Source organism: Aethalodelphis obliquidens, unplaced genomic scaffold (assembly GCF_003676395.1).
Source record: "Aethalodelphis obliquidens isolate GAN/ISIS:26980383/991018 unplaced genomic scaffold, ASM367639v1 scaffold3, whole genome shotgun sequence".
NCBI classification, from domain to species: Eukaryota; Metazoa; Chordata; class Mammalia; order Artiodactyla; family Delphinidae; genus Aethalodelphis; species Aethalodelphis obliquidens.
Genome location: NW_020837947.1, coordinates 8351365 through 8364258, shown reverse-complemented (window position 1 = coordinate 8364258; position 12894 = coordinate 8351365). Strand labels below are relative to the sequence as shown.

The window sequence follows — 12894 nt, the reverse complement described above, 5'->3', positions numbered from 1 at the left end:
AAAACATGTTGTGCTTTTGAATAAAAAGTACAATTTAAAGCCAATGGATGGAAATTTCTTGTAAGAAGATATGAAAACCCCCTCACTCTTCCTATTCTTAAAATTAAGAGTTATTTTTGTCACAGGAGCTGAGACCTGAATACATTTTTGGAAATGAATTTGGCAGATTGTGATAAGGCCCATGAGTCTGTACATCTTTCCTTGGGGCAGCCCCTACAGTACCCCCCTTTTGCACCCACTGTGCCACGGTGTCTTGCTGTTTCAAAACACAGGAAAAATGGACTTGCATAATAAAATTACTTTTGCACATATATGATTTTAATTTAAAGCCAGGAACTACTCTGTTGTTTTAAAAATATTTCAGGTCTGAAACTCTATTATGGATTTATTACAGAAAGAACATAAAACCAGTATCCAGCCTCGAGTATGGTCCTCAACCCCTATGCTGGTATGGAGAAAAAGAGCGCGTCTTCAGAGTATCCATGTTCAAATGCCGACTTCATTATGGGGCAAGTTACTAAATTTTCTCATCTATAAAGCATAGATATTAATATTCACCCACAAAGTTGTGAGAATTAAATGAGACAGAGGTAAAAATTTTTAAAAAACCTTTCCCATCTAGTCCCCTGGCACCAAGAAGGAGCTAAGTAAATGCTTAAAGGAAAAGCAAGATAATGTCTTAAATCTCCTTCCAAAGAGTTTGGGATCTAGAATATAGCAGAAAAGAAGGATCAAAGGAAAAGGATTAAATCATGGAGCCCTTGAAGTTGATGAATGTTGAAGGAAGTTGTAGAAAGATGAGTGATTATGGTTTGGAGAAATTCTACTAAGATGTAAGCAGATAAATTATGTGTAAGGAACCACTGTTAGATTTTCCTGGTTGAATTAAAGTTTTCACATTCATTTATTTGTTTGTTCTTTCATTAACTCAACAAACATGGAACGAACATTACAACATATGCCAGGAAGGTTTTAGGACGGGGAATACAAAGAGAAACGCAACCCGTTTTTGCCCTCAGAGAAGTTACAGTCTACATGGGGGAGAGTAACGTGACAACAATAAGGACTTTAAAATGTGGGGTACAGAAGAGGAAGGATCAGTTTTACATCAGAAAGGAGGCGGGCTCAGCGAGGGCTTCATGGCAGAGGTGATTCTTGAGACGAGAAAGTGTCTGCACAGCTGAGGAGGTGAGGAGGGTGGACGGTGTAGAGTGCAGGCAGAGGAGCCGGAGTGAACAAAGGCACAGGCATGAATCAGCTTTGCACGCATGTGGGAGGGGTAGGTGGGGTGACGGCAAGCGGTGCAGGGGCGCCTGGAGCCGTGGGCTGGAGAAAGGGGCAGGGTCAGATGGTGGAGAACCTCACCTGCGATGCTTTGTGGCAGGGCCATGAGGGGCCCCATGAGCGGGTAACGACAGTGGCGATGGAGGGGACTCTAAGAACAAAGAGACCACCTCTAGTGGGCCTGGCAGGAGAGAGGAATGTGAAGGTTTTGATAAACACGATGAAGTGAGGTTTGGAAGGTGAGGCTTCCCATCACTGCTCGCTGTATCAGTTGCAGGGGGAGCACACCTGAGGCGTCGAGCAAAAAACAGCACAAAATTAAGCACAAAACTGAGCATTTCGGCCCGGAAGACAGCCTCTCAGATCGCTCTAAGGGATGGCTCCCAAGAGGTAAGGGAGGAGCCAGGATATAGAGGAGTTTTGCAAGAAAGACCAGGTATTCAGAACATCAAAAGATTACTGTTAATTAAAGAAAACGTGCTTTTCTATATATGGGAAGATGCAGGAGTCTGGGCCTATTGAAATCCTTCCTTTGATAGGTACCTTAGGACCAGTATCCTGCTTTTCTCCAGCCTGAATCCCTTCGGGGTGCACAGCTGGGGGCAGCTGCAGTGGCTACTGGCTTGATGGCCAAAACATCCTTTGTATAATGATATGTCAGGCAAAATTTTTTCATCAACAGGCAAGGATATTAAATAAGATGACATTTTTAAAGCCTGGGCATTTGATGATACAGTCTACTATAGACTACAGTAGACTGTAGTTTAAATTTTGCCTAATTTCTAACTCTTTGATCTCTAAGAATGGCCGGAAAATTTGAAAAATGACTATCTCTGCTATGGGGTTGCATAGTCAGATACCAATGTTCACAAATTAGATCTGAAACATGACTCAAACAATTTGTTTAAAAAATGATGTAACAAGAGGAACTGCACACATGCAAATGAACACCTGTGAAAATTCTTAGGCAAGAGCTGCTAAGTTTAGCAACATCAGTTTAGCAATTTGAGAGAAGGAATCTCTTTTGGGGCCAAATGCCCAGTTTTACAGATTGCTTTGCTTCTTGGCTCTGCTGGAATGTTCGTTGAACACACAATTCCTGTCTTTAAAGGAGTTATTGAATTTTATAATTAATAATCCTGGAAGGAATACATTTAGATCATGTGCATCTCATTGTGTTCTGAGGCCTGCAGATGTCTGCTGTACCTTTCAGGATTTAGACATATAAACCTCGCTGTATAAAATTTTTCTTAGCAACTAAGTGCATGCAATTCAAGTGTCATGTTACCTACAAGTCTGCCAGAAACGAAGCTACACTTTTTCTTATTTCCAATACAATGAAAACCCCATCACTTTTTGCTGCAGATTCACAGATAAAAATAATTGGGCTCACGAATGAAATGCCCAGGTGACTTCCCTGTCACTCTACAGAGAGAGCCCCCACTTGACATGTTTCTGGTTCCTTAAGACTTTAAAATATTTTTCTTTCTTTTTTTTCATACTTTCCTAAAACTAAAAAAAGAAAACATGGAAAGAAAAAAATAGAAGATATATACCAAGAAAATATTAACCAAAATAAAGCTGATATTGACACTGTTAATATTATACAAAATAACATCAAGAAAAAGCAGCGTTAAGGACATTATAAAATGATTAAAGATTCAATTCATCGAGAAGTTATAACAATTCTGAACTTGTATTCTTTTTTTTATTTAAAAAAATTTTTTTGATTACCAAAGCAAAGACACTTATAAAGCAAATACAATCTGCAATAATAAATACATCTGCAATAGATGCTAAATATCATTAAATTATTATATAATTTAGACAGTAAACATGGTCTATTTTTGCTTCTTTCCAATAGAATACATTTGATCACTTTTTTTTTATACAGCAGGTTCTTATTAGTCATCCATTTTATATACATCACTGTACACATGTCAATCCCAATCTCCCAATTCATCACACACACACCCCCCCACCACTTTCCCCCCTTGGTGTCCATACGTTTGTTCTCTACATCTGTGTCTCAACTTCTACCCTGCAAACTGGATCATCTGTACCATTTTTCTAGGTTCCACATATGTGCATTAATATACGATATTTGTTTTTCTCTTTCTGACTTACTTCACCCTGTATGACAGTCTCTAGATCCATTCACGTCTCTACAAATGACCCAATTTTGTTCTTTTTTAATGGCTGAGTAATATTCCATTGTATATATGTACCACATCTTCTTTATCCATTCGTCTGTCGATGGGCATTTAAGTTGCTTTCATGACCTGACTATTGTACATAGTGCTGCAATGAACATAGGTGTACATGTGTCTTTTTGAATTGTGGTTTTCTCTGGGTATATGCCCAGTAGTGGGATTACTGGGTCATATGGTAATTTTATTTTTAGTTTTTTAAGGAACCTCCATACTGTTCTCCACAGTGGCTGTATCAGTTTACATTCCCACCAGCAGTGCAAGAGGGTTGATTCCCTTTTCTCCACACCCTCTCCAGCATTTGTTGTTTGTAGATTTTCTGATGATGCCCATTCTAACTGTTGTGTGGTGATACCTCATTGTAGTTTTGATTTGCATTTATCTAATAATTAGTGTTGTTGAGCAGCTTTTCATGTGCTTCTTGGCCATCAGTATGTCTTCTTTGGAGAAATGTCTGTTTAGGTCTTCTACCCATTTTTGGATTGGGTTCTTTGTTTTTTTAATATCGAGCTGCATGAGCTGTTTATATATTTTAGAGATTAATCCTTTGCCCGTTGATTCATTTGCAAATATTTTCTCCCATTCTGAGGGTTGTCTTTTTGTTTTGTTTATGGTTTCCTTTGGTGTGCAAAAGCTTTTCCATTTCATTAGGTCCCATTTGTTTATTTCTGTTTTTATTTCCATTACTCTAGGAGGTGGATCAAAAAAGATCTTGCTGTGATTTATGTCAAAGAGTGTTCTTCCTATGTTTTCCTCTAAGAGTTTTATAGTGTCTGGCCTTACATTTAGGTCTCGAATCCATTTTGAGTTTAGTTTTGTGTATGGTGTTAGGGAGTGTTCTAATTTCATTCTTTTACATGTAGCTGTCCAGTTTTCCCGGCACCACTTATTGAAGAGACTCTTTTCTCCATTGTATATCCTTGCCTCCTTTGTCATAGATTAGTTGACCATAGGTGTGTGGGTTTACCCCTGAGCTTTGTATCTTGTTCCATTGATCTATGTTTCTGTTTTTGTGCCAGTACCATATTGTCTTGATTACTGTAGTTTTGTAGTCTGAAGTCAGGGAGTCTGATTCCTCCAGCTCCGTTTTTTTTCCTCAAGACTGCTTTGGCTATTCGGGGTCTTTTGTGTCTCCAGACAAATTTTAAGATTTTTTGTTCTAGTTCTGTAAAAAATGCCATTGGTAATTTGATAGAGATTGCATTGAATCTGTAGATTGCTTTGGGTAGTATAGTCATTTTCACAATATTGATTCTTCCAATCCAAGAACATGGTATCTCTCTCCATCTGTTTATATCATCTTTGATTTCTTTCATCAGTGTCTTATAGTTTTCTGCATACAGGTCTTTTGTCTCCCTAGGTAGGTTTATTCCTAGGTATTTTATTCTTTTTGTTACAATGGTAAATGGGAGTGTTTCCTTAATTTCTCTTTCAGATTTTTCATCATTAATGTATAGGAATGCAAGAGATTTCTGTGCACTAATTTTGTATCCTGCGACTTTACCAAATTCATTGATTAGCTCTAGTAGTTTTCTGGTGGCATCTTTAGGATTCTCTATGTATAGTATCATGTCATCGGCAAAGAGTGACAGTTTTACTTCTTTTCCAATTTGTATTCCTTTTATTTCTTTTTCTTCTCTGATTGCCGTGGCTAGGACTTCCAAAACTATGTTGAATAATAGTGGTGAGAGTGGACATCCTTGTCTTGTTCCTGATCTTAGAGGAAATGCTTTCAGTTTTTCACCATTGAGAATGATGTTTGCTGTGGGTTTGTCGTATATGGCCTTTATTATGTTGAGGTAGGTTCCCTCTATGCCCACTTTCTGGAGAGTTTTGATCATAAATGGGTGTTGAATTTTGTCAAAAGCTTTTTCTGCATCTATCAAGATGATCATATAGTTTTTATTCTTCAATTTGTTAATATGGTGTATCACATTGATTGATTTGCGTATATTGAAGAATCCTTGCAACCCTGGGATAAATCCCACTTGATCATGGTGTATGATCCTTTTAATGTGTTGCTGGATTGTGTTTGCTAGTATTTTGTTGAGGATTTTTGCATCTATATTCATGAGTGATATTGGTCTGTAATTTTCTTTTTTTGTAGTGTCTTTGTCTGGTTTTGGTATCAGGGTGATGGTGGCCTCATAGAATGAGTTTGGGAGTGTTCCTTCTGCAATTTTTTGGAAGAGTTTGAGAAGGATGGGTGTTAGCTCTTCTCTAAAGGTTTGAGAGAATTCACCTGTGAAGCCATCTGGTCCTGGACTTTTGTTTGTTGGAAGATTTTTAATCACAGTTTCAATTTCATTACTTGTGATTGGTCTGTTCATATTTTCTGTTTCTTCCTGGTTCAGTCTTGGAAGGTTATACCTTTCTAAGAATTTGTCCATTTCTTCCAGGTTGTCCATTTTATTGGCATAGAGTTGCTTGTAGTAGTGTTTTAGGATGCTTTGTATTTCTGCGGTGTCTGTTGTAACTTCTTCTTTTTCATTTCTAATTTTATTGATTTGAGTCCTCTCCCTCTTTTTCTTGATGAGTCTGGCTAATGGTTTATAAATTTTGTTTATCTTCTCAAAGATCCAACTTTTAGTTTTATTGATCTTTGCTATTGTCTTCTTTGTTTCTGTTTCATTTATTTCTGCTCTGATCTTTATGATTTCTTTCCTTCTGCTAACTTTGGGTTTAGTTCGTTCTTCTTTCTCTGGTTCCTTTAGGTGTAAGGTTAGCTTATTTATTTGAGATATTTCTTGTTCTTGAGGTAGGCTTGTATAGCTAATAAACTTCCCTCTTAGAACTGCTTTTGCTGTATCCCATAGGTTTTGGATTGTCATGTTTTCATTGTCATTTGTCTCTAGGTATTTTTTGATTTCCTCTTTGATTTTTTCAGTGATCTCTTGGTTATTTAGTAACGTATTGTTTAGCCTCCATGTGTTTGTGTTTTTTACGTTTTTTCGCCTGTAATTCATTTCTAATCTCATAGTGTTGTGGTCCGAAAAGATGCTTGATATGATTTCAATTTTCTTAAATTTACTGAGGCTTGAATTGTGACCCAAGATATGATCTATCCTGGAGAATGTTCTATGCACAGTTGAGAAGAAAGTGTAATCTGTTTTTGGATAGAATGTCCTATAAATATCTATTAAATCTATCTGGTCTATTGTGTCATTTAAAGCTTCTGTTTCCTTATTTATTTTCATTTTGGATGATCTGTCCATTGGTGTAAGTGAGGTGTTAAAGTGCCCCCCTATTACTGTGTTACTGTCAATTTCCTCTTTTATACCTGTTAGCAGTTGCCTTATGTATTGAGGTGCTCCAATGTTGGGTGCATATATATTTAAAATTGTTGTATCTTCTTCTTGGATTGATCCCTTGATCATTATGTAGTGTCCTTCCTTGTCTCTTATAACATTCTTTAAAGTCTATTCTATCTCATATGAGTATTGCTACTCCAGCTTTCTTTTGATTTCTATTTGCATGGAATATCTTTTTCCATCCCCTCACTTTCAGTCTGTATGTGTCCCTAGGTCTGAAGTGGGTCTCTTGTAGACAGCATATATATGGGTCTTGCTTTTGTATCCATTCAGCAAGCCTGTGTCTTTTGGTTGGAGCATTTAAGCCATTCACGTTTCAGGTAATTATCGATATATATGTTCCTATTACTGTTTTCTTAATTGTTTTGGGTTTGTTTTTGTAAGTCCTTTTCTCCTCTTGTGTTTCTGACTTAGAGAAGTTCCTTTAACATTTGTTGTAGAGCTGGTTTGGTGGGGCTGAATTCTCTTAGCTTTTGCTTGTCTGTAAAGCTTTTGATTTCTCCATCGAATCTGAATGAGATCCTTGCCAGGTAGGGTAATCTTGACTGTAGGTTCTTCCCTGTCATCACTTTAAGTATATCATGTCACTCCCTTCTGGCTTGTAGAGTTTCTGCTGAGAAATCAGCTGTTAACCTTATGGGAGTTCCCTTGTATGTTATTTGTCATTTTTCTCTTGCTGCTTTCAATAATTTTTCTTTGTCTTAATTTTTGCCAATTTGATTACTATGTGTATCGGTGTGTTTCTCCTTGGGTTTATCCTATATGGGACTTGCTGCTCTTCCTGGACTTGGGTGGCTATTTCCTTTCCCATGTTAGGGAAGTTTCGTCTATAATCTCTTCAGATATTTTCTCGGGTCCTTTTTCTCTCTCTTCTCCTTCTGGGACCCCTATAATGCAAAAGTTTTTGTGTTTAATGTTGTCCCAGAGGTCTTTTAGGCTGTCTTCGTATCTTTTCATTCTTTTTTCTTTATTCTGTTCTGCTGCAGTGAATTCCACCATTCTGTCTTCCAGGTCACTTATCCGTTCATCTGCCTCAGTTATTCTGCTATTGGTTCCTTCTAGTGTATTTTTCATTTCAGTTATTGTATTGTTCATCTCTGTTTGTTTGTTCTTTAATTCTTCTAGGTCTTTGTTAAACATTCCTTGCATCTTCTCGATCTTTGCCTCCATTCTTTTTCCGAGGTCCTGGATCATCTTCACTATCATTATTCTGAATTCTTTTTCTGGAAGGTTGCCTATCTCCACTTCATTTAGTTGTTTTTCTGGGGTTTTAGCTTGTTCCTTCATCTGGTACATAGCCCTCTGCCTTTTCATCTTGTCTGTCTTTCTGTGAATGTGGTTTTTGTTCCACAGGCTGCAGGATTGTAGTTCTTCTTGCTTCTGCTGTCTGCCCTCTCTAAAATATTTTTCTTAATGTTTGTTTGGGTTGTATTTGCAGTTTTGGAAACTGGTCAATTTTTACATATGTCTAAATGCCTCCTATACTTTACACTTAACACACCAAAAGAATTTTCCAAGATATGATCACATCTTATCCTTTCAATAAGCCTACTGGGGTGGGGGGTTGTTAGGGATACCAGCCCAAGGCTGAGAGCTCTTTACTAGGTATTGCATACACAGTGGAGAAGACGTATGCCCAGCGGTACAGTGGAGTGGGCGCCTAATAGACCAAACTTCCCACAAATTACAACTATAAACTCCAGACAAACCACAAAAATCAATGAAGGGATCTGGAGGGTGAACAAAAGCAGGCAGAGGGGAGTTGAATGTTGGAGGAGGGTGTGTGTTTCCTGGCATCAGCTTTGACCGGAGGATGGGACATGGTCAAAAAGGGTATGTGAGTGGCTAAAACTCCAATAGAAAATCTGTCATATTTCTGGCCTGAGGAATCAAGGTGGAGCCTGGGGCAATCAGGGCCATGAGAGAGTGAGGGATCACCCAGAAAAGAGGTGACCTAAATTCTGTGTTTTAACTCTGCACAAGGCAGACTAAGGGCAGCTGGCAGTTAAGGTCTAGAGCACAGTTGGTTATCTGTGGGTTATACCCTGAGAAAAGGAGGGCCAACTAAGGGCCATGAGCATCCAGGGGTTTTGGTGTAGGGAGCGGGGATCCTGGAACCAATCCCTCAAGGATCCTGAGGGACAGCGTAACTGAGATCTGAATTGCCACCCACCACAGGTGAGACAGAGCTTGCAGTTTGAATCTAACCAAGTCACTTGCCTGTTAAGATGAAATATAAACAGTCTTGGGATGAACACAACAGAATTCAGTCTTGACTACATAACATTCACAATGTCCAGGTTATAATCCCAAACTATTCAAGATAAGAAGAACCAGGAAAATGTGGCCTATTGTCAAGAGAGAAGACAAGGGGAAGGAGAAGAGAGTAAAAAACATCCTACAGAGCCCTCAGGGATGTGTGGGACAGCATCAAAAAGGCCAACATATGCATAGTTGAAGTTCCAGAAGAAGAGGATAAAGAGAATGAGATGGAAGTTAAATGATCGCCTTTCATGATTTCTGATACTTAACTGTATACACGAAGGGCTTGAACTGCATAGGTTACATTTCTGAAAAGCATTTGTTGCCCAAATAGCAAAGCAATCACATTGTTTGAGAAGTTTAAAATTTTTCCCTGTGAATCTGAAATTATATATGGTTCTTTACTTGAGTTTATGGAAAACAAATAATATAACAAATGAGTTTATGGGAAAAAAATCTACATTTTATGTTCACAGAGACAGCTAGCATTTATTGAGCACCAGATGTGTTTTGGGTACTGTAAAGTAATTTATAGATATTATCTCATCAAGTCCTTCTATCAACCCTATGGACTAGGTGGTATTGTTATTTCCATTTTGCAGATGGGAAAATGCAGGCACAGAGATTAAGTAATTTGTCCAAGGTTGAATGGCTTGGTGGTAGATTCAAGATTCAAGATTTTAACGCAGGCAGCCGTCTGTGCAGACTTACACCATTTAACCCCTGGCCATCCTCCCAGGACTGGGGTCTTCACTGTTTCTTGCCCACACCATGATTATTCCTACCCTCACTCATCCGGTTCTGTCCTCCTGAAGTGCCCACCCGCCCCCACCCTAGTGATCATTCACTGTCCACCCTTAATTGTCTGGAAACTTTGTCCCTCCCCATTCCTACAGCTGCTTCTCTGCCTGATTTCCTGTTGACCAAGTGTAATTGCTTCCTAATATTTAGGTAGTAACCTCAGAAAATAGCTGTTCTGCCTCAAATTGCCCTTCCTCCAAGCCATCCTAGTAATCCTGATGGGTAATCACCTTAAATACACTTTCATCAGAAGTCTTGATGAATAGTCTCCCACTATTTCACTTTGAATCCTAGTTTAGGGAACACTCAAGGCGCTCCAAAATCTGTCCTTGACCTACTTTTCCAACTGTATCCAAATGTGAAAACACCAACCCCAGACAGATATCTCTCAGGTCATTTAAATGTGTTTGGCATGTAGTAAAGCATTGAACGTTAGCTATTATTATTTTATATATAATATTTAAATAGGTAATACACCATTCAAGCACCGAAAATATAGAAATGTATTATTGAAATGTCTTCTACTTATTCTTAGCCATTCCCCTCCACCAACATGTTAAACTACTATTATTAATTACTTTTTTTTAAAGATAAATTACAGCATACTATACACATTGACCTGTTACATGTTGCTTTTTTCCAATCCATATATCTTGGAGATCTTTTTGTATCAATAGCCGAAGAGCTTTCTCATTTCTTTTTTACAGCTGCATAGAAATTTTCATAGCTGTATGGCTATGCCGTAATTTAACTATTCATAATTTAATTATTCTCTAACCAAACGCATTGATGTTATTATAAATAACGCTAAAGAAAATATCCTCATCCAGATATAATTTTTCATGCCTGAGAACTTATCTACAAAGTACATTCCTAGAAGGAGAACTGGTTAGGAAAATGACTTATGCACTTGCAATTTTAACAATTATTGTCAAACTGGCTTCCGTAGGGGTCATATCAGTTTTCACTTCCAACAAAAATGAATGAGTCACTAGTTTCCCAACAGCCTTACCAACGTGCTGTGTTATTAAACTTTTAGAGTTTTGCCCACCTGATGGGAGAAATAGTGTCTTAGTGTAGTTTTAAAAAATGAGTGAGTTTGAGCATGTTTTCAAAAGTTGAAAGGCCATTTGTTATCCTTTTTCTATGATCATATCATTTGCACACTTTAAAATTGAATTTTGCTCTTTTCCTTAATGATTTACAGGAAATGTATTTATTATGGAAATTAGCCCTTTTTCTATTACATAAGATGCAAATATTTTTCCAAGTTTGTCATTTGTCCTTTGATTTTGTTTATGGTGTTTTATTCATAGAGACATTTTTGATTTTGACGGTTTTAACTTGTTCTCTTTTATGCCTTTTGGATTTTTTTGGTTTTTATAAATTTATTTATTTATTTCTGGCTGCACTGGGTCTTCGTTGCTTCACCCAGGCCTCTCGCTGTGCTGGCCTCTCTTGCTGCGGAGCACGGGCTCTAGGCGCGCGGGCTTCAGCAGTTGTGGCTCACGGGCTCCAGAGCGCAGGCTCAGCAGCTGTGGTGCACGGGCCTAGTTGCTCCGCGGCATGTGGGATCTTCCCGGACCAGGGCTCGAACCCGTGTTCCCTGCACTGGCAGGCGGATTCTTAACCACTGCGCCACCGGGGAAGACGTCCCTCCCCGCCTTCTGGATTTTAAGTCATGTTATAAAGGCCTCTCCTACTCTGAGATTGTATATGAATTTTTCCTTATTTGTCCTAGAAATTTGATTCTTTCACTTCCCGCATTTAAATCTTTGATCCATCTAGAATTTATCCTGGCATATATTTGAGATATGGTTCCACCTTTTTCTCCCCAGATGGCCACTCATTTATAACCATTGCCATTTACTGAATTACCCTTAGAATCCCCACTGCTGTGAAATGCCACCATCATACCCTGAAGTCCTGTGTGCATTTGCCTCTGTTCTTGGGCTCCCGGTTCTGCTCTGTTGGTTTGCTGCCTATTCATGCTTCAGGACCAACCCGTTCCTGGACTGAGCATGGCTTACAATCAGCAGGGCTCGTTCTCCCTCTCCACTCCCTTTTCCGTGGTTCTCGTTCCTATTTGTTTACAGCTTTTGAAATATGACCTTCAGATTCAGTTCGTTTGGTTTCAGCAAGCAGCAAAAACAGCTCCCCCCCAAAAAAAAATTTAAAAACTTTCTGTTGGTTCCTTTATTACCATCACCTTAAGTTCATAAATTAACATAGGAAAACTTGACATATTTAATGACTTTGAATCTTACTAAGAATATAGTAAATTCTTCTGTGTTTATTCAACTCTACTTCGTCGTCCTGCAGGAACATTTAAAAATTTGTGTCAAATTGGTTTGGTTAAGTTTATTCCTAGATATTTTATCTGTTTGTGGCTAATGTACATGGAGTGTTTTCTTTCACTGTGTTTTCTGACTCGTGTTAGTATGTGTGGAGCCTTTTGATTTCTGTGTATTAATTTTGCACCATTCTAGCTCAGCTTGTTTTCTTATAATTTCTAGTAGGTTTTGTTCTTAGTTGATCCTCTTTAATTTTCCAAGTATCTAATCATATAATCTGCGAACAGTAATAGCCTTACCTCTTCCCTTACAATATTTATTCCTCTGACTTCTTTCTCTTGTCTGGTTGCTTCAGAGAGTACGTCCAGAACACTTTTAGGTAAGTGGAAATATTACCAACCTGACATTTTCCCGATTTCAGTGGGAGAGTCTAGTGTTTCCTCATTCAGACTTTTGGTCTGAGATTTACAACTTTAAAAAAAATCATATTCACTGATTTCTATTTCATTAAGCATTTAAAAAAATTAGTAATGGAGATTAAATTTTGAAGGTGACTTTTTGGTATCTACAGGGTTATATTTTCCCTGTAACTTACTAAAATGATGACTTACATCAGTAAATTTTCTACACTGAAATTACACTTGCATTCCTGTACTAACTCCACTTGGTTCAGACATTCCATCTGCTAATACTGGGTTGGCCAAAAGGTTCGTTCGGTTTTCTCGTAAGATG

At 38.2% G+C, this 12894-nt stretch overlaps 1 long non-coding RNA gene across 4 annotated transcripts in view; it reads left to right on the top strand.

Moving 5' to 3' along the window:
* Positions 1 to 12894, top strand: part of LOC113607120 (uncharacterized) — a 99921-nt gene that overhangs the window by 13784 nt on the left and 73243 nt on the right. The window contains exon 1 of one of the 4 annotated variants that reach the window (XR_003427816.1): positions 980 to 1188. The exons of the other annotated variants lie outside the window; for them this stretch is intronic. This is a non-coding gene — a long non-coding RNA (uncharacterized LOC113607120). Of the gene's footprint in view, positions 1 to 979; positions 1189 to 12894 lie in introns of those variants that run through there. 4 annotated transcript variants of the gene reach the window in all.